This window comes from Galeopterus variegatus, unplaced genomic scaffold (genome assembly GCF_000696425.1).
Source record: "Galeopterus variegatus unplaced genomic scaffold, G_variegatus-3.0.2 Scaffold1143, whole genome shotgun sequence".
In the NCBI taxonomy this organism is placed as follows: Eukaryota; Metazoa; Chordata; class Mammalia; order Dermoptera; family Cynocephalidae; genus Galeopterus; species Galeopterus variegatus.
Window position 1 is genome coordinate 88,154 of NW_007727254.1, and position 12,702 is coordinate 100,855.

The following is a 12,702-nucleotide window of genomic DNA, read 5'->3' on the forward strand; positions in this document are numbered from 1 at the left end:
GGCGGGGGCGGGTGGGCGGAGAGGGGGGGTGGTATAAGCCACCAGAGCCCTTATTGAGAGCAATTTGGCAACAGGTATTATATTTAAAGCCTGAACATTTTCATATCCTGTGACAGTAATTCAGCTTTTAGTTATGTCTCATAAGGAAATAGGGATGTGGAAAAGACTTAGGATCCCAAATGTTTCACCCAGCCTTGTTTGCAGTAGTATGCAATTGGAAGCAATTTTCACATCTAACTGTAAAGGAATAATTAAATAAACGTGCCACACCATGAACAGACTGCATTCCTCACACACACACTCATGCAGCTCCCTCTCCGGGCAGGAAGGGTTTTCTCTGCACCCCTCACACCCCCGCACCCCACAGGAAAAGCCACGAGACCTGCGGGAACTCGGCGCTCCAGGTGCATTCCCAGCCTGCGGCACAGAGCGCGGAATAGGCGGCAGAGGGTTCCCACTCAGCTGGGCCTCGCCATGGCTGGGTAGCCTCGGCAGCTCTTCCACCTCCGCCCCTGGAAAGTGGGGTTGACATTCTGAGGGCTCTCAGGGGAGTGACACTGTGCCCAACATGTGGTGGCTAGCATTTGCCCAGGGTGGCCTAGCCAGCACATTGCAGAGCCAGGATTGAAAACATTGAGACCAGCCAGTTCCAGAAGAATTCATTTTTCTTCCCTCATGCACACCACGCTGCCTCTTTTTAGATTATCGTCCAAAAAGCCCCGGGGAGGCGGCAGCAGCATGAGCCACAGACAGGTGGCCGAGAAGTGGGGGCCCAGTTTAGGGATCTGAACATGGTCTTTGCCCTTGGGACACAAGGAGTCCAGCCAAGAGGCCACAGACATCAGCAGCTTTCACAGGGAGGCCCCAAGTCCTGAAATTGGGGTGCTGGAGGGGGATCCAAAGAAAACAGTCATGGGTTTGGAAGGAGATGGTGTACTGCGTCCAGGCCAGCTGCTGTAGGGACGTGGACTGAACTCACGTGCAGGGAGGGGCATTTTGTTCCACTTGGCCATGACCGGCATGTTTTTACAGTTGGGGAGGCAGGAGGTGACTTTCCAGCCTGTAGTGGACAGAAAGCGCGCTTGTGCCACCTGGCAGAAGAGGGCTCCTGCCCACCCTTCAGGAGGAGCTGCCGGCGGGCGATGCCGGCCCTGTTGGGAGGAGACAGTGTCAGCGGCTCTCCCCGCCAGGCTGAGGCCCTCGGCTCTCGGCTACAGCCAATTCCTCACCTCCCCTCGCCCTGAAGTCGTTGCCTTCACAGACCGTCCATCTTTGGTCTTTTGATAGCCGACCTTCCTTTCATGTTCCACCAGCGAGGGGCATCTCTCCAGGGGATGCCTGGGGGTCATGATCTATTTAGAAGCAGAAAGGCAGCTCTGGGACAAAATGAACATCAGTTTCATGTGTGAGCAGGTCTTCCGATCCATTTGTCAACAGGAGTCTTCTAGGCCAGGCCACAGGGACACAACTGATAGGCTCGCCTTTCCTCCCGCCTTCCCTCCTTCCTTCCTCCTTCCTTCCTTCCTTTCTTTCCTCTTTCCTTCCTTCCCATCTTCTTTCTTTCCCTCCCTGTTTCCTCACTTCCTCCTTCCTTCCTTTCCTTCTTGGAGGATCCTGCAGATGCTCTGGGTGTCAGAGCAAAATACCTCAAAGATCCGTGCAGGGACATTGATCCCTACATCTCCATACAATCTTACCCAAGGTACAGTCACCCTCCCTGGGATGAAGAACAGAAAGGGATGGAGGAAATCTTTATTAAGCACCTACTGAGCGCTCAGTAAACTCACAAGCCTGCGAGGCAGGTATGGTGCTTCCCGTCTTACAAATGAGGTTGAGTGTACAAGTCGAGAGAGAAATTGTCAGAGACAGGACTGGAACTAGAGGTTTCTGACTCCAGCACTCTGGCCTCTGCCAAGCATCAGTGAACCACAAAAATGTAATCCCCTGAGAGGCTGTTTCTGAAAACCAGTGAGTTGCCAAAAGGCCACAATAAATGGAACCCACACATATTCACACCTGGAATAGTAAGCAGCAGTGACAATGAATGACATACAACTCATGGCACTTTGCAGTATGGATGAATCCTGCCCGTGGTGAGGCCACTTGTAGCAGCTCACAAGAGCTGACTGTGAAATATTCTGGACTTTTGCAAGCTGGTTGTTAAATCATTGGAAACTTGGGATCAGACATAGTGGGAGTATTGAAATTGATAAATACTAAAATCAAGGCCTTGTTTTGTTTTTTAGTTTTGGTTTCTGGTTGTTGAGAGCTGATTGGCCAGCACACCACCAGATGGATCTTACAGATGCCGAGCAAAAATAACCACACAGAAAAGACCCCGTATACGGAGCTCAAGAATAGGAGAAGCTAAGGACGATGACGGAAGTCAGGGTAATGGTCACGGGGTGGGGTGGGCATCTGGGGAGCTGCTCGTCTTCTGTGTCTTGATCTCAGGGGGGGCGTTATATGGACATGTTCAGCTGTGGAAATCATTGGGCTTCATATTTATGACAGAACATTCTTCACAGACATAGCCTCAGAACATTTCCATGCATCTCAGTTTGGGGGTGGGAAAATGGGGACCCGCCACTCCCTTTTGGAGAAAAAAAAAAGAGATCACTGATTGAACCTTTAAAAGAGATCAGATGAGGCTCACAAGAGGGACTCCTGAAGAGCTCAAGATCAGGAGTCGGAGGCTCCATCCAGCTCTACACACTTGGGCAAGTTCCCTAATCACTCTTGGCCCCAACTTCCTCATCTGTTAAGTGGAGATAATAAAGCCTTCTTTTAGGATTGTTAAGGAGATTAGGTAAGTATCACACTGTCTAAAATATTGCAAATATCCAATAACGGGCTATTGCTTTTTATCAATATTATTATTACAATTCAGCCCCAGGGGTGGGTAAAAGAAAAGGAAAAGAGAAGCGGGAGAATGCACATCTGAGAAGACAGTCAGTGAGGGCGAGCACGCCCTTGCTGCACCATGTGTGCCTGCCTCTGTCCCCTGCCACGGCTGGCTGAGCCCCTGTCTAGCTCTGAAAATACTGAATCTGTGGTGGGTTAGAATGGCCCCAGATTACATAACCTCAGCCTGGAACCAGATTGATTCTGGGGCAGGCCTGGGGATATGGTCCATTCTAGATTCACATGGAGGACCCATTTACCCAGCTAAGCCCATAACAGGTTCCCTGTGTGGCTCTGAAGGAATCAAACCAATCATGGAAGGGCTGAAAATTCTGAAGAGGGCTTGAAAAAGTGCCTTACACCAAGAGAGATGTGTAGAGAAAACATAAATAATGAAACTGCAAAGTTTCCAATTTCCTCAGAGTATGTAATGATAGACGAGTGTGTTTCACACTTTGATCTCAACGTGATGTTCACCTGGTCTTTTAGAAAGTATGAATTGTACATTCTCAGGACTAAAGCAGACCCGGGAGACCATCTCATCCAGTGACCTCTAGAAGCTTAAATTCTCAGACAACTTCACTAGCCCAATGGGTGGCTGGTCAACGTGCCTGACACCCACATGCTTCCAGAAACAGGGAACCCGCTCCTTCATGAGGCAACCTGGGCATCTGTGCACAGCCCTGTGAAAACGTCATGGTAGCAAAGAGAAATTGGCCTGACTACAGGTCCCCACTGAGCCTGGGTCTGTGCCTCGGGGCCACCCAGTGACATCGGAAAGGCCTCTTTCGTGGAACATTCCCCATCAATGTGCAGACACCTCCAGCCTGCCCCATCTCCCATTTCCTAGGCTCAGCAATGCCTTTGGAGAGTATCACCTCTATTTCTTCCACAGGTAGCAAATTTCCCATCTCTTCATCTCCCTAGTCTTGCCTTCACATTTTTAACTATTTTAGAGCTACAAAACAAGGCCTAGCGAGCATTTTCCCCTCAAAGCCAATTTTTTCTTTAAAAATTCTTTAGAGATTTTTTTCACTAAATCCATAGCATCCAGATCTTTTCGCAGTCTGTCTCTGCCTATGCATCCAGCCACATCTTCTGACATTGCCCCAGACCCCCTCTGTCCTTCAGTGGTGTGGACTCTCCTCCACCCCAGCACCTGCTGATCCCTCTACTCCATCCCTGTCCCCAGAATCTCAGCTCAGACGTCACTTCTTCTCTATCGGGCCTGGCCAATGTCTCTCTGTGCCCCATCCCTCTCCTCTGCCAGTAGCTTTCCCCTCCATGGCACCTCAACGACTCTTTCTTCCATCCTATCCCACTGCCCTACAATCATTTCTTTGTATATCTCTCTCCCACTAGACAGTGAATTCTTGGATCAGAGACAACTNGCACCTGCTGATCCCTCTACTCCATCCCTGTCCCCAGAATCTCAGCTCAGACGTCACTTCTCACTTCTCTATCGGGCCTGGCCAATGTCTCTCTGTGCCCCATCCCTCTCCTCTGCCAGTAGCTTTCCCCTCCATGGCACCTCAAGGACTCTTTCTTCCATCCTATCCCACTGCCCTCCAATCATTTCTTTGTATATCTCTCTCCCACTAGACAGTGAATTCTTGGATCAGAGACAACTTCTTTTTCATCTTCCAGCACCTTCCATCCTTCTCACACCTATCACACCCACCAATTTTTACAGAATGACTTTTCCCCCTCCTATAACCCAAGTCTGCCAGGTGTGTGTTTGCCATGAATTAGCTGGTTGTGTTCCTTTAAGAACCGTCAAAAGTCAATTTCCTGATGTAAATCAGTTTGTGGAAATAGTAGCTATGTTAAGCAACATGTTCAGATGCTAATCTCACTTAAGCCTGGTACAGCAGAGTATTTCACAACACGGATTTTTAAGAAGAAAACTACAAGGGTTCCAATAACAAGATTTGCACCCAGAAGCTAGTCACGATTGTAAAAAAAATGAGTACACTTGGTGTGTGATAGATAGAGCATAGCCCCCTCAGTGATGCTTTTATGGTCTTTGGATCTCGATCACATTTGCAAAATTAATAACCTACCAGGCTGAAATTTGTCAGGTTAGTTAAATTGAGCAAATTTCTCATAATTAAAAATACAATGCCAGAGTTTGAGCTCATGGGAAGATGAAGGAGATGTACTTTTCCCTATTCCTCCCACTAATGACAACTAAAAACTCTGCACACGATATGTAAAATACACGAAAAGATTCTGAGAGGTGGAGAGAAGAAGGCACACAGGCCAGGGACCTCAGGGCCCCAGTAACAAAATGAGTACTTCCCTGAGATCCCTTTTCACCTCTATATCCCAGACTTGGAGCTGAAGCAGCTGGCAAACTGTGAGCCAATGGGCACACACAAAAACAGCCCCAAGGAAAGCCCGCTCTCCATAGCCAAAGGGCCAGGAAAAGACAGCCTAGCAAGACAGAAAACTGTCAAACAATAACCACCCTACTCCAGCCAAACACCATGGAAAAAAATTGTGACCCAGTAACTACCCATACCAGCAAAAGCCGGGTGGAAAGCCTAGACTTCCACTTTCACCAGGCTGTAAGGAGCTCCCCAAACCCCTGTAAGGGGGAGTCAGAGAAGGCTAAGTAGGGAGTGAGTACTTCCATCCCCCAAAAGCAGCAATAAGCACCCCCTGCCCTGACACGGTGCCATTGGAGACCACTTGGGGAGTCTGGATTTCCACCCAATTCACAGTAACAAGGCTTCCCTGCTAGGGTAGAATCAAAGGAGAGTGGAGAATAAAAATTATCACCACAGCCCAGCAGTAATAGGGCCACCACCCATCCCCCAGCCAGTGGTGTCAGCTGAGGCCACGTGGGGAGCAGTAATGAGTCACCCCATCCCTCTCAGCCAGGGAGGTATCAATAGATACAATACTGATATGACAGGGATGTTAGAATTATCTGGCAAAGGTTTTAAAGCAGCAAACATTGAAATACTCCAATGAGCAATTGCAACACATGAAACCAATAAAGAAAGAGAAACTCTCAGCAAATAATTTGAAAGTCTCCACAAAGAAAGAGAAGGTATTTTTAAACAAACCAAATTGAAATTGTACAACTGAAAAATAGAATAATTGAAATAAAAAGCTCAGTGGACGGGCTCAGCAGTAGAATGGAGAGAACAGGAAAAAAAATCAGTGAGTTGGAAGGTAGAACAATAAAAATAACTCAATCTTTGGATACGGAAAATGTGGTATATCTACACAATGGAATACTACTCAGCTATAAAAACGAATNAAATAAATAAATAAATAACTCAATCTGACCAACACAGAGAAAGTAGACTGAAAAACGTAATAATAAACAGAGCCACAGGGATCTGTGGGACTAAAACAAAAGATATATCTTTCATGTTATCTGAGTTCTGGAAGGAGAGGAGAGAGGGTACAGGGCTGACAAACTATCCAAGGAATAATGGCTAAACATTCCCCAAATTTGGCAAAACCTACAGATTCAGGAAGCTGATCAAGCCAAAAACAGGACCCAACCAAAAATATCCATACAAATATCTATCATGCCAACCTTCTGAAAATTAAAACGGTGAAAAAAATTCAAGCAGTAAGGGAGAAATGACACTTTATCCATAGGTAAAAATCAGTTCAGGGCATACTTCTCATCAGAAACCATGGAGTCTGGAAAGAAGTGGCGTAGTTTTCAAGCAAAAGGAAAGAACTGTCTACCCAGAATCCTATAACTAGCAAAAAATGTCAGAAATGAAGGGAAAAACACGGCATTCCCAAATGAGAGAAAACTAAGAGAATTTGTAGCAAGCAGACCTATGATAAAAGAATGGCTAAAGGAAGTTTTACAAGTGCAAAAGAAATGGCAAAAGAAGAAATCTTGGAAAATCAAGAAGGAAGAAAAAATTGCAAATATAAATATGGGTAAATAAAATACAAACATAAATATGGGTAAATACGTACATTCTTCTCTTGAATTTTCTAAATTACGATTGACATTTGAAGCAAAAATTATGGCACTGTCTGATGTGGTTCTAAATATGTAACAGAAATATTTAACATAATTATATTATAAATGGGGGTAGTAAAGGGACATAAAGCATTAGATAAGATTTCTACACTTCACTACAAACTGGAGAAACGTAGACTGTGATAATTTACGTGTCTATAATATAATACCTAGAGCAACCACTAAAATGCCATACAAAGAAATACACTCAAAAACTCTGTAACAAAACCAAAACTTGAACAATAAAAATGTCCAAATAACCCACAGAAAAGCAAGGAAGAAAAAAAGAAATACAAACAGAAAGTGCAAACAAAACAGTAAACCAAAATCAAAATTTTAGATTTAAGCCATAGCAAAAATTATATTAAGTGTAAATGGTTATCATATGCCAACTAAAATAAGAGATTGGCAGAGTGGGTTAAAAAACATGACCCAACCACATAATGCCTGCAGGAAACTCACTTAAAACATAACACTATAGGGCCGGCCCAGTGGCGCACTGGATAGTGCGCCGCTTGGGAAGCGCGGCGGCGCTCCCGCCCGAGGGTTCGGATCCCACATACAGACCGGTTCCCACTAACTGGCTGAGCGAGGCGCGGGAGCAACGCCGAGGGTTGCAATCCCGTTGCCGGTCCCCGGTCCGGTACGGGGGCAACACTGAGGGTTGCGATCCGTTGCCGGACACGGAAAAAGACAAAAAGACAAAAAAAAAAAAAAAAAAAAAAACATAACACTATATAGCCAGGTTGAAAATAAAAGAATGGAGATTTTATATATGTATATAAAATTGAGAGACAGGAAGATTGGCTATATTAATATCAGATAAAGTAGCCTTCAGAACAAATAAAATTATCAGAGACAGAGAGAGACATGGTATAATAACAAAAGGTTCAATCTGCCAAAAAGATTTAGCAGTTATGAATGTGTGTATAACAACAGAACTGCAAAATATGTGAAGCAAAGACTAATAGAACTGAAATAGACCAATCCAGAATTACAGTTTCAACACCCCGCCTCTCAACAGTTGATAGAACAACTAAGCAGAAAAATGGCAAGTGTATAGAAGAGTTGAACAGCACCACCGACCAACAAGATCAAATCAACATTTACAAATAATCCACCCAACAACCGCAGAATACACATTGTATACAGGACATATATCATGACAGACCATATCCTGAGCCATAAAACAAACTTTAACAAATTTAAAAGAATTGAAATAGTACAGTGTATTCTTCAGTCACAATGGAATCAAACTAGAAATCAATAAGGAAAATCTCAAAACACTTGGAAACTAAATAACACATTTCTAAATATTCCATAGATCAAATAGGGAGTCTCAAGGGATTTTTTAAAAAATACATTAACTGAATGAAAATAAAAATACAACATATCAAAAATCATGAGATACGGCTACAGCAGTGCTAAGGGGAAATTTTATAGCATTAAATGTGTGCATTCAAAGGAAGAAAAGTCTCAAATCAATTTAAGCTTCCATCTCAGGAACCTAGAAAAAAAGAACAAAATATTTTTCTTTCTTGAAAGAAATAGTATGTATAAGAGCAGAAATCAATGAAATTAAAATGGAAAAGTAGTAGAGAATTAATGAAACAAAGCTGGCTCTTTGAAAGATCCATAAAACTGACAAGCTTATAGCAATTCTGAAAAATAAAAGAGAGAAACAACACAAATTCCTAATATCAGAAATGAAAGAAAGGCCATCACTACAGATTTTTAGACATCAAAAGATTAATAAGAGTAAAATTACTAACAACTCCAGGTGCATAAATTTAGCAATTTACATGAAATGGACCAATTCATCAGAACACACAAATTACCACAACCAACCCAAAATGAAATACAACTATTAAGGAAATTGAATTCATAATTTAAAGACTCCCAAGAAAAGAAATCCCCAAGCCCAGATGGTTTTACTGGAGAAAAAACTTCATTAAGGAAGTTTTAATAACAATTTTGCATAATCTTTTCCAAAAATTTGAGGAAACACTTTCCAATTGATTCACAAATCTAATATTACCTTAGTACCAAAAACAGACAAATATGAAGGTACTTCAAAAAGTTTGGGAAAAACAGAATTGAACAACCATATGAATCTTTTCATGAACTTTTTGAAGTACCCTCAGACAGTACAGGTATTTTAAAAAGAAATCTATAAACCAGTATTACTCATGAATATAACAGATGCAAAAATTCTTAACAAAACATTTGCAAATATAATTTGTTAATATATAAAAGGAATTATACACCATGACTAAGTGGGGTTTATTCCAGGGGTTCAAGGTGTACTCAATATTTGAAAATTAATCAAGCTAATCTACAATATCACATGATTATGTCAATACATGCAGAAAAAGCATTTGATAAAACTGAAAACTCACTCATGATAAAAACTCAGAAAACTAGAAACAGTCTCCTCTTCTTCAGTTTAATAAAAAGTATCTACAAAAAAACCTACAGTAAACATCTACAAAAAACCAAAAACCAAAAACCCTACATCTCCAGCTACCATTATACTTAACGGTGAAAAACTGAACACTTTCAGATGCTAATACCAAGAACGAGACGACGTCTGCTCTCAATTCTCTTATTCAACATGGTACTGGAAGTCTCAGCCAGTGCTTTGCTGCAAGAAAATGAAATAAAAGGTCTACAAATCAGAAGGTAAGAAATACTTCCTGTTTGAGATGGCATGAGTGTCCAGGCAGAAAATCCCAGAAAAAATGTCATTTTATTATTTGTTTTCTTTTTGTCCCCTTTATTTCTTGTTCCCCTCTTTCTTTTCCCTGCTTTTGTGTGGGCTATTTGAACATTTTTTGGAATTTTGTTACTATTTAATAATAATATTTTTGAGAATATTGCTTTATATTCGTGTAATCGGTGCTTGCTCTAGGTATCGCTACGCACGTATGTAACTTATCACTGCCTACTGGATGTTTTACCACATCAAGTGAAGTGTGGAAGAGCCCTTTACCACCTCCACTTACTAAATATACTCATCTTAAAAGTATTCCCTACACATACATTGAGCATGACATCAAATGGTGTTGTAACGTTTGCTTCAACCATAAAACCATAAAATATAATTAAGGAAACTCATAAGAGGATGAATAGTCTTATAATGTTTATTTCTATTTCTATCCGTTTCATTATTCTTTCCTTTCTGAAGGTTCCAGCTTTTTAAAAAATTTTCTTTCTGTTTGGAGAGATGTCTCGGGCATTCTTAACATTGGCTATGCTAACAACAACCGTCTTAGCTTTCCTTCCTCTGCAAATGTTTTTATTTCTCTTTTCAACTGAGAAGGATAGTTTTACTGAATATATGATTTGGGGCTGACAGTTCTTTTCTTTCAGCACTTGACAAATGTTGTACCACTTCCTTCTGGCCTTCATGGTTTTAGATGAGAAATTCCCCATCACTCAAATTGGGCTTTCTTTATAGCTAATGCATCATTTCTCTCTGGCTATTTTTAAGATTTTTTTTTTCTTTGTCTTTAGTTTTCCCGAGTTAGACGATGATATGTCTTGACATGGACTTCTTTAGGTTTATCCTGTTTGGGGTTCTCTTAGCTTAATGAATCTGAACATTTATGTCTTTTGTGAAATTTAGGAAGTTTTCTACCATTATTTCTTCCAATATTTTCTCAGTCCCACTCTGACACTGGACTTCACTGCCACTGCCACTGTGGAAAGATGGGGTCACCCATTGATTCCAACTCGTGAATGGCTGGGACTTTGTTTTTGCAGTAGCAGGGCCCTGCAGGGGCCCTGGTCACAGAGCTGAGGCTGAGGGTCCCCACTAGTCTCATTGGGCATCCCCTTTCCTAGTCCTTTAGCTTTTCTTGTGGTTGTCATTGTTTAATCTATGTGGGTTGGCAGTCTCAAGTTGCAGACCTCTCCGACACCCAATCTGAGAAATAAAAAGAAAACCCATGGAACTCACCGTATTGTCATTTTTTAGAGCCTGAGGTCCCTACTTGGCTTTCTTCTTTGAAGTGTTCAGGGTCCTTTTATAATTGTCTGTTGTATAATTTCCAGGGTATTTAGTTATATTGAGAGAGGAGAAACTGAATCTTTGCCACCTTACTCTGGAACTGGAGGGGCCAGCACATATTTTTATGCCCACTCAGTGCAAGGCATGACTGCACACAGCTTCCGTGGCTAACCAGACAAGGCAGACCCACGTGGACTCTGACAACTGCCTGGATCGTGACAGCAGGTCGCGGCTCCTGTGAGGCTATTGGCTTCTCAGCGGTAGCCGTTGAGAAAGACGAAGTTTCACAAACATGAATTTTCCTTTAATGCAAAGTTTCAGAGTTCTTTTATTTTGATTTTGTAAGATGAAAGTTTTCTCAATGTATTGCACAGTCACTAAATGGCTCAAAATCTGAACTCCCCTCCATCTTTGCTGTACTTCTGCCTCCTACCTTGGGCCAGCTCAGTAAGTGGGCCTCTCTTCCACCTGCTTTTTGCACCTCTGCCCTCCCCAGCCTTGCCGCCAGCCTGCCAGCAGTCTCTCTGACATCAGGGTACCTACTTCTGGAAGGCTCCCCATTTCAATCCTTACTTCTCATTTGCTGAGGATCAAGGAAATCGTTATAACCAAGACTGTTTGAGGAGCACCTAAGAGATGTGTGTTATGAGCCAGAGCTTGGGCACTGAGAGTTTTGGTAATATTTTGGCAGCTCAGTGGCTGTTTTCACTACATTCTTGTAGTTGGCTGTGTTCCAGATAATCAAAGCTGCTAGAAAAGTGACCTCTAGATAAATCAAGCATTTTTGCATTTTCTTTGCAAATGAAACCTCCCCTCAAACAATGCCTAACACTTATAAGCTCGTGACACAGACTCAAGCTCTTTTGGGGTAGAATACACAAAAGTAAAGATACTTTTTCTAGTTTTCTAGTACAAGAAAGAAATTGTTTCTGTGCCAAAATCAAGCATGAGACATTTCAACCAAAAATGAAATCTGACGATGCCGTGAGTAACTTAATTAAGCTCTTCTACCAGAAAATAGTGGGGAGGCAGAAGGGGATTTCAGTTGAGCTTTGTTGGAAATTAAATCCCATTATAATTAGTATTAACTGTGTACTGAATAACACCATTTCCAAAATGTAGAACACTCCTATTCTAGACCTACATTTTAATTATGAGGCTCAGCGCCAGGGACCTTCTATCACTATGAAGAAAACCTGGAAGCCACACCACAGGCCCTGGAATTAGGCCGAGCTGGTAAATGGACAAGTGTAACTTAATGGGACAAAAATAATGGACTGCCAAATACTTCTAAACTCACTTGTTTGGAGCCAAGATGGGTCCCTAAAATAATCTGATATCCTGATTTCCTAATGGCCTTTTGCCAACGTTGCTAAATCTTTGTTAACAACACACATATAAAGACCAGACAAACCACTTTTTCTTTCCTTGTTTCTGTTTCCCTCTCATGCATGGTGGAAAGAGATATTTGGAGAATCCAGCATCCTTCTCCAAAACACTGATTAATTAGTTCTGCACTGTGAAATGGTTGTAGAACTGTGCTAAAGTGTCCCTTTCCCACCTTGTTGACAAATGATGTGGGCAGTTACACCTTCTTGGGGTCCTACTTCCCGTCTCAGACTCAGCTGTGTCTCTCCCCTCAGGGTTCAAAGAAGAGCAGTTTCTGAAGGATATTGGCTCTCGGGAACTGTTGTTTCTGTGCACTCTATCTTTCCATGGCAAATGTGGCCTGGCTCCAGCCTGAGCAATGGTTCTGGGCCAGCATCTTCTACATCCAGGTGTG